This window comes from Pezoporus occidentalis, unplaced genomic scaffold, assembly GCF_034315485.1.
Source record: "Pezoporus occidentalis ecotype Australia unplaced genomic scaffold, CSIRO_AGI_Poc_V1 ctg23, whole genome shotgun sequence".
Classification (NCBI taxonomy): Eukaryota; Metazoa; Chordata; class Aves; order Psittaciformes; family Psittacidae; genus Pezoporus; species Pezoporus occidentalis.
The window spans coordinates 10,028,143-10,049,572 of record NW_026914180.1 but is presented as its reverse complement, the minus strand read 5'-3'; the positions used below and the strand labels follow the sequence as shown (position 1 = coordinate 10,049,572).

The 21,430-nt window shown below is 36.7% G+C and overlaps 1 long non-coding RNA gene across 2 annotated transcripts; it reads left to right on the top strand.

Moving 5' to 3' along the window:
* Positions 1 to 902: 902 nt before the first annotated feature.
* On the top strand, positions 903 to 10,301 carry LOC134165111 (uncharacterized). Of its 2 annotated transcripts, XR_009965374.1 has the most exons (4): positions 903 to 1,805; positions 2,875 to 2,942; positions 9,293 to 9,330; positions 9,538 to 10,301. It is a non-coding gene; the product is annotated as an uncharacterized LOC134165111 (long non-coding RNA). The 2 variants fall into 2 exon arrangements; XR_009965373.1 differs by having other exon boundaries at positions 903 to 2,942.
* The last annotated feature ends 11,129 nt before the right edge of the window (positions 10,302 to 21,430 follow it).

Sequence of the window (21,430 nt, the reverse complement as noted above, 5' to 3'; positions counted from 1 at the left end):
CTTATAAATGCATATATCAATGGAGTATTTGCTGTTGATAGCATTAAGGCATAGAGAATAATAAGAAAAGAAGAAAAATATCATATTATGGTTTTAAATTTCCCGCTGATCTGGTATAAATAAAATGCCATTAATTATTTGCATAGCAAAGAGTTGTAAAGGCTTAGAGTGGAATGAGTTATTCACGACTCACATAACTTAAAATCTATTATCTAGAAGCTAATTTGAGACCACCAATTTTTTAATTGTGGTTTAGAGAGATTAATAAATCTTAAGAAATTGAGTTTAAACAACCCAATAATTAGTCTATTTTGGCCCTTGCATTTATTTTTGTATAAGAACTATCACTGATAGCCTCCAGCTAATCAGAATAATTCACTTCTAAATGTCATAACAGGGTAAGTGAATACCTATAAGTAGTAGATCTGTATGGTAGATATTTCCTATAGAAGACTAATCACTCAGGTATAGTATTTGTATGGAAGACATAAAATCTATTTTTAATTAATATAATGTTATAACAGCCAGAAAAAATATAATTGGAGCAGATAATTCTGTCCTCTACATATTATTTGTTTTCCATACAACCTCATTTGCACCTTCTGGTCTACAGGCTACATAGAGGAAGTTGAAAATTTTCTAGAAAATTAGGTTTAGCAAAAAAAATATTGTTTTTTTAATTAAAAAATCTAATGAAAATTTTAAAATAAATGTTCCTCCTATTCAGTTTTATCAGGGAATTTTAAAGTACCTCCATTTCAAAAATTACAGAGTGACATTACCACTACAGAAACACCATGATGAATATATCCTATTAGCATGTCTATTTCTTTTTTCTGGGATGAGTAGACTAGGTTACCCTATTGTCTTATATCTTTCCTATGAGTGATAAGTCTCTAGCTCTTCTTTCTGGCTGGTTGCTCCAGTTTTTTCCTGTGTTGCTGAGTTCTATTTTTTTTTTTTTAATCTAGAAAATATTTTGAGCTCTTCAAATGAAAGGTTTTATTTGAAAGAAAAATATTATTGCCATTGAGAAATTACTAAATTAAAAAGTCCTTTCCTTTTTGATGATTTCTTCCTTCCTTCCTGAATACAGATTTTATGGCATCTCAAATAGGCCTGGAGGTCACAATGTGAATAATCCAAGACTAGGACTTTGAACTGATTTTGAAAACTAAGAAGCTTGGTAGCTTTTTAACACCTCCTTATTTTACTACATGCCCCAGCACATCTTAGTGTTGGAGCTATGCAACAAAGAACCCTCTTAATGATCTTTGGAACTTATATCTAAGCAGTTCCTTCCTTCCCCCTCCATACCCCACCTCCCCTTTTATTTTTTTCTTTCTTTTCTGCCAGAAGTCTAATCTTATCGTGCTAAAGGCATGGGATGTTCTACACTTTTTGCAACACATCTACAGATATGATCAAATCTCACTACCCTTGTTCTCTGCACTGACGGTCTTTTCTTCTACTCTTCCCCCTAACTGCACACCCCACGTGGCCCCCGGCTCACTATTGACATCCCCAGTGCTCAGATCACACCTGGGACACTCTCGCCGACCTCTTTCAAGATTTCTGGGGAGAGATAAAAATGTGTTTGTCCCTTGAGTGAAACAGGAAGTTCAGCAAGTCAAAACATTGCTTCTGTGGATCTGGTTGGGGTTATCCATTTGTCAGGAGTGCATGTTTTTACCTGTATCAGCATTAAGGAAGGCAGGAGGTCTAATGCATCCGACCACATCATTGTGATAAAGGAAGGAAAGCAGAACTTGCCAGCAGCATACCTCAGCCAGGAGATGAAACGGGTGAGCTCCTGCAGCACACAGGAGCAGGGTGCAACACTTAACACTTTCAGGGGTTCAGGGTGAAAACAGAAAAATATATTTTAGATGGCAATCAAATAATGGAAGGACTGAAGAATAAAATAGTTGCCTACATCACCTTGTTTAGAGCTGTCTGTAAGTCCTCTGACAATACTGTTGTCTATAAAAACCCTTATGATGGCTTTCAGTTTTTTCCCCAAATTTTTGTGCTGTTGACACCTGCTGACAAATGCTGGAGCAGAGTGCAGTCATGAAACATCATTTATTTTAAGGGAGAACTTTTATCTGTTTCCATATAAAAGTTAAGAAAGAAACCAAATATGAGCCTGGCAGTCTGTGTAGATGTGACTTTGGGCCAGACTTAGTATTTTGGTATAAACACTAAAAGCCTTTCAAAAAATAATATCCTGTGGCTTTTGCACTTCCATTATATTAAACAGATTTTCTTTACTCACAGTGGGATTTCAAATTAATTTGTAATTATACACACAATGAGGGGATGAGAAAGAAATGAACTAATTATAGACCAAAAAGATGCCCTACAGCTATCATCCAATTACTCCAACCATCTGAGCTCTTACGCAAAATGATGGGCTTAATCCTCTCTTGGTCACATCTAGTTGTAATTTGCCACTGGAAGCTATAATTTCACTTTAAATATTCATTCACATAATATAAAACTCTGTGCTGATGTTACTTAGGATGGAAACAGATAATGAGAATGGGTCACAATCACAGACATCCTTCTAGACTTTGGTCTCCACGAACTATGTGACCATTGGGTGAGAGAGAAAATCACAGTTTTTCTGCTGTGTCCCCCAAATGGTACTAATTTGCTATAATTAGGCAGATAGAAAGCTTTTAAACTAATGGAAAGATCACAAATACCCACTAACAAATGCAACCTATCTCCCAGTTTCAACCTTCCCTTTCAACATAGGATGAAGAGTTCATGAAGAGCTACAGTAATGTGTGGGTTAAGAAGTAGCTTTCTAATTGAACAAATTTTTACCTCTGTTCTTTATGCAATATACTCATTTTATATTAATAGTGTTTTCACTAAAATCTTGCAGTAGAGCAGGAAGATTAAGATGAAGGAAGGGGCATGGTACAGAAGAGGTTAGCTCTCTAGAAAGCATTTTTCTTTTTCAGTTCATTTAGAGTTGCATAAACTATTTACACTTAATCTGAAATTATATCTTCTTAGGTTTTCAGAAAATTAAAGGAACCCAAAACCAAACTGTAAGTGAATTCTAGCAGAAACTATTGTGTTAAATAACAGACAACTAGATAGCAATGAGGGGGTGTATAACATGGGGTGGGGTGAAGCAAATTTCACTAACATTTTAGTGAAAGAAGAAGAGGAGGAAGAGCTAGTAGTCTCACAGCCCAGTCATGACAGAATTCGCATAAAGTTTTGGTGAATTATACTCAAATATTTATTTCTCCTCACTCTCCCCAAAACAATGAATTCTGAGGATATCTTTCTGTACCTGTGTGGAAGTTGTAACCTTCTACAGGGACAAAAATGTTGTTTGTACCTAGGAAAAAAAGCCAAGCGGTCTCTTGGTCATGTGAATTGTCAAGCTATGGTACGTAATTAACTTCCTGCTCCATTAGTTGTTTGTATAAAATGAATTGGCTGCAGTGGGTGAGATACAGAGAAATTTACTCTGGAAAACAGTCTATTTTTCAGTTAAAACTGACCTGTAGGCTGGCAGACCTTCTGTACAGTTAAAAACTTAGTAGTTACTTGTAATCACTGCCTTACCCTTTGTTTTTCGACTGCTCTTTTGCAGTTGTGTGTTTAAAAGTCTGGGGGGATTACTCCTCAGGTGGAAAGACTGATGGTGGAGTCATCTCTCTTTGAGGCAACTCTGTTTATAAGAAAGTTTAAAGCCCTGTTTCTTTGAACAAAGGTGAAATCAAAAAACCCAAGACAGTTTACCACCTTCTAGCATGAAGGTACTTTCCAGACAGCCTCTTTCAGCATCTTTCCATAGGTGCAGAGGTACAGCCAATATGACTGTCTTCTCTCCAGAGGCTTTCAGGCAACAAGCAGAAAGAAATATCCATGTGCCTTTCCTGGTCTGGCTTCAGCTAGAAGGTGGATCTGAAACTCGTGCTTAGGCCAAGAGAAATCAGGGCTCCTGCAGAGGTGCGGAGCAGGGTGGCATTTCCAGAACTCCTATCTCCTTCTCAGGGCTCCAGAGGTGAATTGCTCTAGTTTCACACACTGATTGAACTTTTTCATGAAAGACTTCAGAGCTGTCTTGTTGCTTTCCAACCTAAGATTTTTAGGGAAAAGTAAGATCAGGAAGGAGAGAAAAATACTTTTGCTACAGCAAATGCTACAACTGGAAGAAAACACAATCTTTTAGGAATGCAAACTCTTCCTTAGCAACTTGTTTGCCTTATAAACCCTATATATTCCTGGGCTATTGTGGCTGCAACCACATCAATCTTACATATATTCTCATGGCCAAAAAAATATTTAGTGAAAAGAATTAAAATTACTGCTGGCTCTGGCTTTGCTTTGGCTGAAAATATGTGTCTGTGTTTTGAATTTTTAGACTGAAGTTACTGGGCTCCCTTATAGATGTAGCTAAAAACATGACAGATGGTTGCCTTTAATGTAGAATAGTACTTGTAGGAGTTTAAACTCAAATCCAGGCTACCAGAGTTCAGAATTTTTCTTCAGAGCTGAGACTTCTGTTTTTCATTAGTAGATTTTCTCACTCTCACTAGAATTGCCATTGCTTCATAATTTGCTGAAGTTAGTTATGCTCTATTGCTTTTGTAACACCTCTCTCCTATAAACATGTATTTCTGTTTGGGCTTGAAGAAAATTGATTTCCTAAGCAAAAGGATATCACTAAAATGTGCCAGAAAGAAACAGTTGAATACAGTCTTTGCTTCTTCAGAGGCATGCTTTGAGAAGGGTTACACCAGGCCTTTCCTGCAGTAGTTTTTTTTAATCCACTAAAAATTCCTTTTCTCCATAGTCCCATTGCTGTTACTCATGTGAACCGCCCAGTTGATTTCAAAGTAACGTCTTGCATATGATAAAAGTTATTTGTGCAGTGAAGTGATTTAAATTACTTGTATGAAGAGTGCTGTGGTTTTGTCCCTTTCTGTGAATTCTGAAATGGATATGCCTTAACACTATTTCATTTGATACATGCTAAGATTGTCACCCTGTAATATTTCAGATAGATTCTCTGTTTACGTTAGTGTTTTTTCATTCTCTCTGCCTTTTGAAAGGTATACCTATATAAGTCTGCCATCTGCCTATAATTTTTCTCCTTGATAAGATATATGAAGAATTTATTTAAATTTTCCAGCACTTTCTGCCTCATCTCTTAAAAAGTGATACTCTTTAGGCATTTCTTTGTTTATCACCCACCTTTTGTTCTTATATTTTTGAAAGCATTTTCCGTGATTTCATAATCTTCTGTAATGTCTTTATTTTGCTCTTATCTGGTAGTTAGCCTGTAATTTATTTATTTATTTATTTTCTTTAAATCTCTATTAATCCTTTGTGATTGCTTTTCTAATATTTCTTCTGCATCACTGCTAACCATTTACTGCTCTTGAATGCTTAGAATTAGGTGTAATGAAATTCTGAGTATAGTTGATGTATGTTCAACATGTATTTTTAGCTCACTTTATACCCTCTTTACTGTAGTATGCATTGCTATGGTATGCTACAATGTAGCTCCAGCTGTAAATTGCTAGCTATGCCCTGTTCGGAAGCAAAGTCTACCTCTATTTTTGCAATAATGATTTGCATTTATGATAATAATTAAAAACTGTTTAAACAGTTTGCTTTTCATATTCAATTCCGTATTCTTGCAGGAAAGCAAAGAAAACCAATTCCTGACTCTGAGGGTCCATTTATTCTCTTTATTAAAACTATTTGAATGCCATGTTTGCGGTTTGATTTTGTTTTGTTTTGTTGGTTTTTTTGTTTGTTTTTTTGTTTTGTTTTGTTTTTAATTCCTGTGTGTTGTCACTGCAGAGATAATGGAAAATAAAGTTTTTTTACAAACTTGCTTGTATATTCTAATATTCACAGGCTACCCTTGATATAATTCTTTGGCTTGTCAAAACCATAAATAGAGTCTGAAACGGTCTCTTGTTCAAATAGTGACAGATGAAATTAAGTTGTTCAGTGGGTTAGTACAAACCCAGATTTACTGCATGGAGCAGCACACCTAGTGTAGGACATTTTGTATGCTGGCACAAAGGACACTTCAAAATTGGTCACATATCTATCCCTAAAGGTGATCAGCACCAGGAGAGCATAGCTCTTGCTATGACACTAAAAGAAAGAACAAAACTGCAGATTAAATAATGTAGGAGAGAAATTGAGTGTCTTTAAAGTATTTCAAACTGAGGATTCGCCTGAAACCAGCTGATATGGTGAAAAATTGTTCAGCTCCAAAACTGTGGGAGAAAAAATATTGCAAACCAAATGTATAGGACACAATTTAAAGACATGTGGTTAATGTAAAGATCCTGATTTTAAGATAGAAAATAGTAAAATAAAAGGGGAAATATATATAGCAGGTTATGTTTCTCTGACTTTTTTTTTCCATAACACTTTATTTTTATAAGAGCAGGAATGTGCTTGTGAAACTTCCTGAATTTTTTTGGTCTCATGTATATTTGAGCATTATCATTTTTTATTTCTTGGGTTTCCAATCTTTCTGCACTATTTCTTTAGTCTTAAAACAGAAATGGAAAAGGAGCACAAACTTATATTTCAAAATGTTATGTTTATTCTATTTATGAAAGACTTAAAAACACCGAATGCATTTTGTTTTAATTAAGTGGTCTGGCTTGCTGTCATTTATTACATAAACAGGTTCACAGGTTACAAAAGAAAAGAAAGAAGATAAAGGCAGTATCTTACATATAGAGATAGATTGCTGATTGTCACAGTTGTTAGAATAGTGGACTAATTTTAGATCCAACAGAAGTAATAGGGAAACCCACATATTATGTATACAAACATCTGACTGAATCCTGAACTATGTTGCACTGCCGATTGCTTTATCATGTGCAGAATTCATAGTCTTACAGTGTTGAGGGGAAAAAACCTTTTTCTTGTAGGAAAATACTTTACGAGGAAAATAAGGCCTACCAGCCTGTGCTGAGCTTATTCCCTGCTGTTCACAGGCATGACTTGAGTGTCTTTCACTACGTTGCTGCAGTTCTCTCAGAAGCTCAGTGATCTTTCAGAAGCTCTTCCAAGGAAGTGCTGCACTGACCCTGAGCTGCACAGATGAGGTAGCATTACTTCTTGAGTCTTGTGGTCATGTGGTGACTTTTCCAGTGTCTCTGTGCTTCCAAGAGCACAGCCCTGTAGAGAAGCCTCTTCCAAACTGCTGAGGTTGGAATGAGGTGGCTCTGCTAATTGGAGACAGTGAACATTCGTTCACTCATTACAAGACATCTGTAAATGTTTTGTGGATCACTTCCAATTAGAATTTTCATGCTTGCTGGTTAAGAAAAAAAATGTTTGACAGAAGCTTCTGGGAGGTAAATATTTCCCTAAGGAACAATGTGTTATCTTAAGAAGGAAAGCCTATTTTAATATTTTTGGAGGAACTGATTAAAACCTGCAGTTTTTTGATCATGGTGCTTTTTACAAGAAATTTATCAGTTTACTGGGTCTTCTTTAGGAGTTAAGAAAATGAACAAGTATTTATAATTCCCATCCTCTTAAGACCTTCGATTTATCAAAAGTATCTCACGTGGCAGGTTTAATCATCTTTCTTCCAATTAAGAAACAGACTTTCCCAAAGGCAGTGTCTTAATTTTACCTTAACCCTGTAATTATATTGTGTGTAAATTCTGACTCTGATGCTAACTTCTCAAGTACTCTGTTCCTTGAGAGAATGATCTAGCCTTGGGGGTCTTGATATCTAATTACTGAGTACTTTCCCATCTCTGCATTGTCTAGACTGCAGTTAGACACAGAGATGCACAGAATCATAGAATCATAGAATAGTTAGGGTTGGAAGGGACCTTAAGATCATCAAGTTCCAGCCCCCCTGCCTTGGGCAGGGACACCTCACACTAAACCGTCTCACCCAAGGCCTCATCCAACCTGGTCTTGAACACTGCCAGGGATGGAGCATTCACAACCTCCCTGGGCAACCCATTCCAGTGCCTCACCACCTGAACAGGAAAGAATTTCCTCCTTATATCCAATCTAAACTTCCCCTGTTTAAGTTTTAACCCATTACCCCTTGTCCTGTCACTACAGTCCCTAATGAAGAGTGCCTCCCCAGCATCCCTGTAAGCCCCCTTCAGATACTGGAAGGCTGCTATGAGGTCTCACGCAGCCTTCTCTTCTCCAGGCTGAACAGCCCCAGCTTTCTCAGCCTATCTTCATATGGGAGGTGCTCCAGTCCCCTGATCATCCTCGTGACCCTTCTCTGGACTTGTTCCAACAGTTCCATGTCCTTTTTATGTTGAGGACACCAGGACTGCACACAATACTCCAGGTGAGGTCTCACGGAAGCAGAGTAGAGGGGGAGGATCACCTCCTTCGACCTGCTGGTCACGCTCCTTTTGATACAGCCCAGGATACAGTTGCCTTTCTGGGCTGCAAGCATCTGACACCAAAAACCCTGGAAGATCCCCAGATAAATACAGCCTGATTTGGAGGAAGAACTATTTTATGTTATAAAGTAGTGAACTTCCTTTGGTCCTCTCAAGAAATGTGGTGTGAAGATGACACGGCGGGGATTCCTCTGACTAGATACAAAAATCTTTGTATGTAGACCTCTGATAGTATACATTCATGTTCTGAATGTTGGGTTCTGAATGTTTAGACTGTCTTCATAGCCACTGTAGTCAACCCTGTGATTCTTCTCATTCTGAGGTAGCAATTTAAAACATGCTAGTTGGGGAGAATCTGAATGTTAGGTGAAATAAACACCATCCTGAATTTTAGTGAAGTTACATTGTGTTGCACTATGAAAATTCAGCTTTTGATATACATCAGTTTTATTTGTGTATGTTTGCTATATACTAAAACTTGCAGGAAAGCATGAAATATTATTAATAGTAATTATTGTTGTTTATATAAAATGTTGTTATATTTTCTTGACATTTCCCTCATGAGCCTAAATAAATTTAAAATTATTAACTTCTTAAAGCAAAGGATCAGGAAGAATGAACAAAAGGTTTTTTATATTGGAGACCATTCAAAGAGGGCTAATATGCATGATTAAGGAGTGTAGAGAAACTGATTTATAAAGAAAGATTAAGGGAGCAAAATATGTATACTCAAGTCAACTAAGTGATGCATACAAAAGAACATGATAACTGTCTTCAAATATGTGATGCATGTAAATACCAAGAATAGAGAGGAAATGAATATTTGGGTAAATTTCCATGGGGAAAATATTTTGACATTAAAGACAGTTATTGTCTTGCTTTGATGTTGCCAGGAAAGACCTATATGCTGCAAGAGAGCTAGAGCTTAAAGGTAAGATTAACACATTGTAAGAAGCATGAAACTGAAAGTATCCTACAGAAATTATTAAAAAGCACTGTAGGTTTAAATACTGAATGGTAAGAGCTGCATAACCTTTTGAACCACCATATCGAATACTACAGAATGACACACTCAGAATTAAATTGATGAGGGATTCTAGTTTTTGTGATTGCTTTTTTTTTTTTCTTTTCCCACAAGAAAATGAAATTTACCATTGTGAAAGATCTTGGCAGGTTAAATGATCAGCTCATTGACCTAAAAAGACAAACCAGTTCTTTTTCATGTATAAATTGGATGCTCTGCAAGTATCTGAGTAAGTGCTGGCCAAAAAATGGTTTACTTATGAACTGCTGTGTGTCTTGACACATTATACAGCTTTTAATAATTAAGTAAAAGGAAGCTCTGTATCAAGAAAGTTACCATCATATAGGAAATATAAATTATGTGTTTCAGTGCTGTGCACAGATTTCACTGACATGGGCATGACTGGTACTTCTGTTGCCTAGATTAACTGAGCTGGTCAATTATCAGGATTATATGGCTGGCAGAAAGGATCCACAGAGAAGCTTACTAGACTGAAACTGAATTGGGATAAAAGACTATTTGTAGAGCCATGCACCTGGATTTACTGCAGGGAAGAAAAAGAAGCTGTGTTCAGGGTGGTGTATAAGCCTTTACTTTGTGAGACATGATGGTGGCTGTATAGCTGTGCAGAGCCCAAGCCCTGCCCTTTGCCAAAGGATATGTCTAGTCCTGTGGTAGAAATTTGTTTAAAAGAGTTGACTGAAGAATCTTTCTTCTTTAGTCATTTGTACAGTTTGTCAGAACAGGATTCAAGTATTGTCAATCATCTTGAAATCTAACTAGTTTATAGCTTGTGCTCTGAACCTACCCATTCTTTTGATCTTTTTGCCTTAAGAATGCAACTGCATGAGAAATACATTAATAAACTTTAAAGAGAATGATACATGTCAGAAAGTCTTTCTGGAAAAAAAAAATAAAAAATCCACAAAAAATTCAGAAGTATTCCACATGACAGCAATGAAAAAAGAACACTGTTTTGGAACTTCTTCATAAGCAATGCAGAAGCAGTATCAGACATGGGAGACCTATCTGCATACTTTTACATTTCACAAGTCAGCGACAGATTAGGGTCAATAAAACTACTTAACTAAAATAGAACACGGCTAGGTTTCAAGTGCCACATCGAAATGGTGACTTCAAAACCTTGCATTCATTTGCTGTCTGACCTCAGTGTCATTTAAAAATAATTGATTTCCCTGTTTGTCTGAAGCTTCTCCAGGGTATGTGATATTCTGGCCATTCTCAGAAAGGCTAGCCAGGCAGGTAGAGCCATCTAATTTAAGCACTCTGGGGATCCTGAAGATAAGTGAGGTGCCTTGTTTATAGCTGAGACCTGGGAAGTGTGGTCAGACCCACATAATCTAATAGGCTGAGAGAGTTGGGGTAGTACAGCCTGGAGAATGGAAGGCTCTGGGGAGATCTTGTTGCTACCTTTCAATATATAAAAAGGGACTGTAAAAAAGATGGAAAAAGAGTTGCCCTGTAGTGACAGGACAAGGGACAATGTTTTTAATCTGAAAGGTGGTAGATTTAGATTGGATATAAGGAAAAAAAGTTTTACAATGGGTGTGGTGAGGCACTGGAACAGGTCCAGAGAATTTGTGGATGCCTCATTATAGGAAGTGTTTAAAGTAAGGACAAAAAGGGCTTTCAACAACCAGATCTGATGAAAGATGTTTTCTGCTCATGTCAGGGGGGTTGGATTAGATGACCTTTGGAGGTCCCTTCCAACCCAAACTATTCTATGAATATGTTCCAATAAAGCTGGGAATGTTTCAGAGGTAGACTTGTTTGTTTGTTTATTTGTTTGTTAAATATTGACTTTGATCTCGGGCATTTAAACCTCTCATTTCTGAGTAAACAGTTTACCCCAGGGTCCCAGCCTAGCCTATATAGTTGGGCAGGTGGTGTGCACTGCAGCTGCAAAAATTGTTAAGATTTGTGGAGACAGATAAGAAAGAAACTGTATGGAGCAAGCTGTTTTCTAGCCTTTGTTTTTGCCCCAGAAACCTTTAATATCTGTTTTTCATTAAATTGTAGAACTTGGAATAATCCTATGTAGCATTGTTACCATATTATCTTAGTCAGTTTTACAAAAAGCTTGAACCTTTGGAGAACAGCTGAATGTCCTGTGTATTCGAACAACCATAGTTTTCAGTTGTGACACTGAGTGCCCAAACTCCATAAGGTGACATTATTTGAATTTCACTATTGTGAGTTAGGGTTAGATGCCTCTGCAGTGTTTGGTCTTTTCCTTTGAGTCAGTGACCTCAGATACTTAAGCTGTGTTTTCCATAGCAGATATTTAATCTTGGGTTAGGATTCTAATTTGTGGGCTAGATGCCTGAAATCTAGGCAGATATTTCATTGCATGGATCTACGAGTCGCTCTTGACCTTCCTGTAGGCAACAAGGTCCCTTGTTGGAGCATTTGGAAACTGCTGAGAATTTTTGCTGCAGTTGTAGTACCTTCTGTCCTCCTGACATTTTTGAAGATCATTGAGATTTACCATGTAATTCCTGAAAACAGAATCTGGACCTCAGTATCCACATCAGAATATGGCTGAAGATTAGAAATATGCTTAAATCATAAAGCTTCCAGGAGCTGAAATCTAGAGACTTCATTCACTTCCATCTTTAATGATGAAATAGAAGCCAGAAGCAGCAGGGCTTCTGTTCTAAATCTCAGACTAAGAATGTGGTCTTGGCAGTTAGACCAATACCATTTGTATATATTTATAAACAATGAGAATATTGATAGTGAAATAATTATGAATACATAAATGTAGTACACTAGGAAGCCCTGTTTATATGCATTTTTTAGTTTATAACCATACTTTTAAGAATTTCCTGTCTTTTGTTTTAGTCAGACGCAGGACTATTTTAATGCAGTTTTATTTGTGTGTTCTGTTTCCTCCACATTTTTGTTTGAGCAGAAGAGGATGGGGATGAAAAAGCAGTCTCCAAGAAAGGTTTACAAAGTTTATGATGCTAGGCTGTGGCAATTCCCGTCTGTGCACTTAAGGCAATCATAAAAATGCATACACCATATTTTGAAATGCTATTATGACTTTTTATGTAAACAGATGATGATAAAACATTGCGATTCATTATTCTAACACAATACATGATAGTTGTTTCTTTGCAGACACTATGCATTTGTGTTGTGGGCTTTATTTACAGGATTCATTGTAAAATCTTCGCAAGGGTACTTACTGTATCTTCCTATCATCACATTTTAAAAATAATGATCTCAGCCTCTGACCATGTAAACTTTGAAACAAAACAGTAGTCCAATTGTCTTTTTGTGTAAACAAGGCTTGTTTACAAGGTTAAGCCTTCACCAGTAAACCTTGTTTTAATATACATTATGATTACACAGATTTTCAGGCTATACATGTGAAATCACAGGCAATGCTGGTTACAAAACATCTAAACCAAACAAGATAATTGATTTGATGCAAAACCTTAATAACCACTGCCATTACCACTTTGTTCTTGTATTCTGGGTAGGGAATCTGCTTTCAGGTATCTTCTTCTGGAATTTTATTCTCTCCTGCTTGTAGCTGCTGAATCCATAAGCAACTGCTGTAAGGGAAGAAGAGACTCTTTGGTGGTTCTCAAGAGAGTCCACCCGGTTGTGTCCCAGATTCAGGGTCTGTGACTCTTGAGTAAGATTCGCTGTCACCAACTGAACCGAAAATTTAGGTGTATGCCTCTGGAGTACCTATATGTGGATTAAATCTCATTCAGGGTTTAGATAGGTTATTGAAACACAAGACCAGTTGAAATCTCCTAGGATACCTGTTTTGCCTTTGGATGCCAAGCCAGGAAATCTCAAAAGGAGTCCTCTGTTCTCTCTGTCAGCTTTATGTGCGCCTCAGATGTCACTAGAATGTAATTTTAGACAAAAGTATCAATCTGAGAGTTAACAAGAGTGTAGAGAAATGCTTGGCTTGCCAAGAGTGGTCAGCACAAACCTGGAGAAAGGACAACGGCGGCTCAGTAAGACATAAACCTTGCATACTTGCAGTTATCTCAGATGTCTAGGTAAGACAGACAGGAATTTCTTGGAGTCTTCCTGATCTTCAATATTTCACTCTAATTTCTATCTGATCCTATCAATATTTAATTTTCTGTCATTAAATTTTTCCATAAGGGAGTTTCTAGGCATGCACAGAACTGTCCATGTCTGCAGACATTTGGAACAGAGGAGGACTGTGGTATCTCAACATTTTTTCAGTACTTTTGCAATAAGATGATCTCCTCTATGCTGTGAAAGGACTCTCCAAACCTCAAGGTTTCAGCTGCTCTTAGTGTCTCACTGTACAATTAAGTCCTCATAGGGAAACAAAGGGTATAGTCTCTCAGAAACAGACTTACTGATGACACGGTTAGAGACATTCAGTCTCAGTCTTTGCGCAGGAGAAAAAAAAAGTGTGTCCTTGCAAAATGGAATAGCTTTAGCAGGAGGGCGGCTGCCACTGGTGAAATTTTGATACCAGATGGTTCAAGGTATATTATTAGCATATAGGGTGGGACTCCTTGGCAAAAGAGGGCATAGAAGAAAAGGTGCTCAGAGTCTCTATTTCTGCTTTCCTGAAAGAAATGTCAGACTCCCAAGGATACATTGAGCTCTTATATCTTCTCTATGTGCCCTGCTCATGGGCTCTGATAGAAGCTTAGGTGCTGAAACAGGACTTAGGAACATAACTTTGGCTGGATTTGGAATTCTTAGCTTACTTTCTGGGCAGAAGTCATAAAATCAGAGAAAAGCAGTTAGTGGCATTTCTTTGACTTTTCTAGATTCCATCTCATTAGCACTTATGACAGTACAAATTCTGTGGGAACAGAGAAAATGGGCCTGCTTGTTCAAGCAGAATTGACACAAATACACTAAGAAACTTTCGGGCTAGGAATGGCCAGTGCCACCCCAAGCAAGGGACCATGAACAGCTCGTGAGCCACTGGCCATGTAGAAATGTCAGTGCAGTATTTTCTAACATACCTTAATGGGCTTTATAGAAGGGAAATGAAAAACTTCTTTCCCCGTCTCTGTTCCCCCCAAAATGTCTAAACAGAAGTTGATAATTTCATAAGTATTTTAGACTTGCATATTGCTTTTCCCAGCTTTTTCCTTTTCTCTATATGAGTTTATAAACACATTTAAAACCACATTTAAGTACTGTAAACATCTCCATGTGGTTATTTTTGCTAATCAACTTACAGTGATATGATCTTGTGAAGATTTTCATGTTCTCCTGTACTCATGTTCTGTATTCCTGAAAGAAAAATCAGTATTTATTTCTACGGCAAAGAGAGTGGTTCTGATATGTATGGTTTGGGTATCTAAAAAGGTTATCCAATGCACTGTAAAGACAGGGAATCAATAACATATCCGTGTCCCTGCCCATCGCAGGGGGGTTGGAACTAGATGATCTTAAGGTCCTTTCCAACCCTAACGATTCTATTATTCTATGATTCTATGTTAGCATTATAAGTGATAACAAAAAAAATGCAAGAAAAGAGTTCTGGGTTCAGAAGGATAGATTTGTATTTACATGCACTTCAACAGTTGTTTTGAGATTAATTCAGAACACCCAGTTATATGTAAAATTTAAATTAAAATAGGGGTTTCTCATATTTTAACACAGGATGAAGAAGAAAATTTTTTTTTTTTTATATGCACATGCACATGCACACAGACATACAAAAGGACACAAACCATTTCGCAGAATGAAGGAAAACTGAAGTTTTCTTTCAGTCCGATTAGGTGAATTCAGTGTGGTTATGTTGTTGTAGTCCTCGGGGCTCTAATTGCACATAAAAACTTCCAAACCATAACACATGTGGTATTCCCATCCAAAACAAAAGGAGAATTATTAAAATGTGGTGGGATTTCATGTAATATTGGCAGACAGCTTAGATGGTAATAATTTAGCAGTCACACCATGAAATTAAAATATACATTTACTTGGTGCCATTCTTCAGACCAACAGCAGACAGTTACATTTTTTTCTTTTTTTAATGAGGACAAGGAGATTTAATTACTTAAGTTTAACTAGAAAAGCCTTTCCATTCTTGATGACAAAGGCAAAAATGCAGGCACAAGTTTGCAGATATTTTGTGAGCGTTCTTTCCATATTCTCCATAGCTCTGCTTTAAGGCATCCAGCTTTCTGAAGGCCGTGAACCACCACAGAGACTATTCCACAGATTCCAAGCAATGTGTGTGAATTGCAGCTGCCCATAAATAATTATTTTGAAAGGCAAGTATTATAGCTGCTATAAACATTTCAAGTAAGTTGCCAAAATCTTCAGTATGGTGCCTTTCTGAGCAGAATGTATACAAATTATACTACTATTTCTTCCCACAAATTCTTCCCATTTGCAACAATTCTATCTGTATTGTGTTACTGTCTATAAAATGAATGCTAAAGAAGTGAGCCGTAACTTGCCAGACACAAACTACAAGATACATTTGATTTATGTTGCCATGAGGTCTGGTAGGACAGAATTACCAAGTTTGGATCCAGAAACATATTTTATCCTGACAGTTTAGAGAAACTTGTAGCTAGAATGCTATCCTGAGGCTACATATGTGTCTAACAAGTTATATATAAGTAATTAAAATAAGCGTCTTCTACACTCGGTCAGACCAGGAACTAAAGATACAGATGAAGGCCTCTTTTATGTCCTGGCAGAGTGGTTTGGTAAGGGTTTCTCTATGCAAGTTGGTAGGAGGGGAACAGAGAATGAGGCATAGACAGGTAGCAAACTCATGTACTAGAGACAAGGAAAACCACAGATGTGGGAAAATTAAGGCAAAAAAGGAAATTAATTCTAGGGTAGTATTACATCATAAATGTGCTTTTGCTTAATTAACAAGGGAGCTTTTAAAATATTTTTCACTGGATTTGACATTTGCTCCTTTAAGAAAGAGTAAGCAGTAGGTGCGTCTAGATTTTCTTATCTCAGTATTTTTGGGGTGCATTATTAAAGCCCAGGACTACATCTCCCCTTTACTGCCTGCATGATGACTCTGAAACAGTAGATCTAGAGTTCAGTGCAGTGGAAATTATCCATATCTCTTTGTGCTTTATAATCCTCCAATGATCTAAATTTAAGGGCTAAACACAATTCTCAGGGGTGGGAAGAAGAAGAGAAGGAAAAATCCTCCTACAACCAACCTTTTTGTATTTACACTCGAAATGGAAAATACAGATGTTGCAGAAGTACACATCTGGGACATTGTTTCCATATTTTTGACAGAGACTAATTTTCCCTGTTTTTCAGCTAAGTGGCTTAAAATCAACTTCTTCCCCCTGCCTGAAACTCTCAGAGTTTTTGAAATAAAATCATGTGAATACATTTGCTGATCTTGCAGACTCTGCTGTTGTACTTATTTCCTTTCTCTTCTCCCCAGAAGCTTTGCAGGATTCTTGTCTGGGTTATAGGGTTTAGGCTATTTTCTTCTTTCACCACTGTTCTAATGCTCCATTTGCAAAGTGTTTAGATTATAGCAGACGCGAACTTCCTCTGTCTCAGAGCCAGCCATGAATCAGGCTGAGAGCTGGGACCATTGGCTGTCAGAGGACCTTGAAAAGCTGCAGCTTTAAAATAACAAGTGTTTGACAGCTCTGCTTACAAAACAGCAGATTGGGCTATATTGTAATATGTAGCTACAGATGACATAATAACTAGGGAGTTAAAGTTATTTAGTCTTTTTCCTCTCACCATAATTTCCAATAAATAAATCTCTCTGGGACAGGAGGTCTGGTGAGTTGTACAATGTTTGCATTTTCCTCACCACAGCTTGTCCCTTCTCTTCTCTATTTTAAACATTAAAAAAACACCCTCAGTGCTGGTAATCATGGTTCTATAACATTTCCTGTTGAAAGAGGCAGACTAATGTAAAGATAAATACAGACACTTTTGGGTTTTACTATTAGTCAAGGTATTCATTATAAGTCTTTCCATCAAAATCTCTTTAGAAACTTCTTAATGGATAGAGCCTAATATTGTGTAGCTGGAGTAGAAACCAAGCAATTATTTTTTAAAATTTAAATGGTGCTTTTGAAAAAGAGCTATGCTCACAGTATTCCTGTGAGTTTTAATTTTCAAAATCAGTGGTCAGAGGTTGCATAAGTGTGGATTTGTGTGCACTGAAAAAAACCCTGAAGTGAATAAAATGTGGCTACTGGAATGTTCATCTTTCTCCAGACACAGAAAATGAGGGAATGAATGAAAGAATGAGTTTAAATTAACAGATTTGCTAAAAGAGATCTAGCTATTTTTGCTGCTTTCCCTTCTCAATGAAAAAAGTAAGAAATGCCAACATTTTATTGATCTAATTTTCCCTTTACTAATATTTAGTCTTTCAAAGAAACCCATGGGATATGATTGCTTAATTTCCATTAGACATTCAAATCCCTTTGCTTTTGAAATTCCATGTCTAATTCCTACTTCTTTTTAACTTAAAGCCCTTGATTCTTCAGAGTCTCTTTACACTAAACCTTAAAATAGATACATGGAAGTTTAAGGACATGTTTTACAGGTAAATCTGCTAGAGTCTAGGCTTTAAAATATTTATACTTGAACATGAATTTTCTTCATTGTCTTCTCTGGAAAGCCAGACACTGGGTACAATAGATTACACCCAGAAAGTTTGCATTGCATAATACAAGCATGGCCTAATTTTAACTTCAGCTATCTTCAGTTGAGTTCATCATCTTAGGCTCCATCTGTAGTCTATGAAGAGAAACAGGCCTTATTAGGGCATGGTTTCTCTGACCTATTTTAAGTGTGTACTTTAAGATGACATGAATCACAACCTGAACTCCACTGTCTACACTGAATAGATCTCCATTGACTGTCAAGGGAACCCAGGGTGATTAATTGTGTTGACATCTACACTGAGCCAGATTATTTCTACTCTTAAAGCTGAAGTGTCCTTAAAGTCTATGAGAATATTTAGCCTTGAACTGAACATTTTCAGTTTCTCATTGTCGCTAATATTGAAAGGGGCATTTTGAGATACTAGTTGATACTTTCAGAAGAACCACAGTGAAGCATATGGTTTAGGCCCCATCTCTCAGCATTTGTAGAGTTGATATAGAACAAGAAAACATGTCTTGGGGTTCTGAGGCCTGTGTAAAAGGTGGGTAGGTTTACTGGATGTCTACAAGGATAGTAGTGTAGATGTGCCTTTCAGATTTTATAAATGCAGAAAATAACCTCTTTGTGGGAAGGCAAAGGGCTAATTTGACTAGAGTTTCTGACTCTTAAGAAATTACCCAAACCTTAAGTCTTGTCCTAAGATATGAGCTAAATTATGCTTCAAAGACAGGACTGAGATGCCCTTTCTTAGACACTTGCAGCTTCAAGTAATGTGTGATTAACTTGATGGCTTCTGTACCTCAATTAAAAAGTGCCCAAAAATGTTGCTGCTATCGCAGACTTATGGAGTAAGTCTAACTAATTAGGACCAGCTATTTTTACAAGTTATCTGGACATTTAAGAAATGGAAAACTTAGTAAGCTCTTGCAGTTTTATAGCCATGTCCTTATATGTATTTTAGCACACAACTTCTACTAAAATAGCTTATGTGATTTAGTGGCCTAAATACTTTTACAGATCTAATCCCTGGACTCTCCTCCTGCCTAAATTCACTGGGGGTTTTGTAGTCAGTACTTCTGAAAGTGATATTAAGTGCTTTTGCACTAAATACAAGCACTTGAATTTAAAGTATCGGGCATGATCTGTCTACATCTGAGTTTGCTTACCTGTATAAAGAAATAACTAATTCTTACCTGTATTTTTGAAGTCCAATAAAGGTTATGATATACTCTGAAATGTTGATAGCAGATTATCTGTCTTGGATAAGGTTGACAGAACACTGAAATGCCACATCAAAGCCAAAAACAAATGAAATAGTTTCTAACAATTCTTTTCTTTTCTTTTCTTTTTTAGAATCATATTATTTTTAGAATACATTGTAGAAGTTTTCTTTAAGTAAAATTTTGGATATTTTTATTGCGTTTATTCAGTAGTTCATGTCCTTTTCTATCTCTGTTTAAGACCTGCATCCATTTCTTTATGATTAATTTCGTTAAATTTTTTTTCCCTAGCTTTACATTTTGGATTATGGTTTTAAAAGCAATTCTTCTTATCCATTTGGAGAGGGATATCTGTAAATATACCTATACACTCACAGGGGTTTAATACTTGACAATTTTATTAAAAACAACAAGTACACATAGTCTCAGCATTGTTTCTAAGATGTTACTTAACCTTGTCTATGAAATATCAGCAAAGCAAAATGAGATATTGGGGTTTCAATTTGCCAAATGTGAGAGGTTATAAAAGCAATTTTTCCCACAAAACTTGTTTATGAAGAATATTTTAAGAATACTTTAAGAATAAGAAGTCAGAAAAACTGACACATTTGGAAAAAACTGCAATAGAATTTCATTTCTTGTGAGCATTCAAGGTCATTCTATTTCCTGTTTTTTCCACAACCTTTATCAGAAAAAATGACTGCTGCTTCTCACAGTTTTTTGGTTTTGTTTTTTTTTTTTCAGCTTTTATACACCTTTTGTATTGCTAGGTTTAACTTAGAAATGAAAAGCAATACAATTATTAGAATCAATTTAGTTGACCTTTTCCTTGACTAAATTTGGCCATCTAAAAAGACAGCTCCTAGTTCAAGCTATTCAACTAGCTTTTCTTGTATACAGACAGAGAGAGGCACCTTGAGAACAGCAGCATAGCTCCCAGGTCTTTGATACCTCTGCAGAGACTGGATGACCCAGCTTCTGAGTCACAGTCTAGGTCAGAAGAGCCCAAGAGGCTGCTGACAAATGAAAGTCAATACAGAAATTCCAAAAAAGTAAAACCCCACTCAAGATAGTTATTCCACTGAATATTCTACTAAGGGATTAAGCACTGAAGCTAACATTGTGTGCTTTCTCCCATCTTCAGAAGCTAACTCTTATGGGGCTTATTCTTCTACAGTGACCACCTTCCTGAACTGATGCTAAAAGGCCCACTGATTTTGTTGTTTTCTCTAATTGCTATTTATTTGTGTCTATTGTTTTTTTGTCTGCTGTTCTTTATCGGTAAAAATAAAAAAAAACCAAGTCTGAAGCCCATGAATTAGGAAGAGGAGAGTCATCCTTATTTTGGTAGTGAAAATAAACTGCTGTGGGCATTAAAAATACTTTTTTTTTTTTAAATCAAAGTAGTATAAAGTTCTTTACCCTTAAATAGTTTGTCAGCTGCCTTGAGAGGAAAACAAAACAAAACAAAACAAATCTCCCCGGCTAGACGAAAAACAAAACTCTGAGTTTTTTGAAAGAGAGAAATCAGGAGAAAAGTAACACAAAGTTAAACAATTTGTTAACCTTCAATAAAACAACTTTGAAGGGGTGGTGAGGGGAGATGAGTTAGATTTCTGCAAAATTCATTAACCTTGAGAATGCCTATAGGAGTCATAGGATAGTTTACCCAGGACATTGAACTAGGCCTCAAATTTTTCCCAGGGTAAAGCTTTTCCAGCACTTGCAACACTATGTCAATGCAAAAATTTTCCCAAACTTCCTGGAAGAGTTACAGGCAAATCACTGGAGACACAAAAAATATCTGGGGCCTCAGCCAACAGCATTCCTCTATGAATACTGGTATCTCAATTTGCTCTTTATTTTTCTTAATTGGCATTATGCAATTTTGAAGATTTACAGCCAGCTAGACTAGAAAAAATAAAAAAGCAAGGCCAGAGCTGAAAGTGACAGCAGCCCTTTTAGCACATAGTGGACATAATTTTCTACTGAAAACGCAACTAGTTTGCAACAAAATCTCCCCTTTAGTCTTCTGTGATGTTGCAAAAAGTCATCAACCTCCCAGATTATATCTTATCTGTGGTTTGTATAATGAATGTTTTAATCCACTGGAGCAACAGAATAAACCATAATTACATATATTTTAGACTTAGGCTATGCTTCTTTAAAAA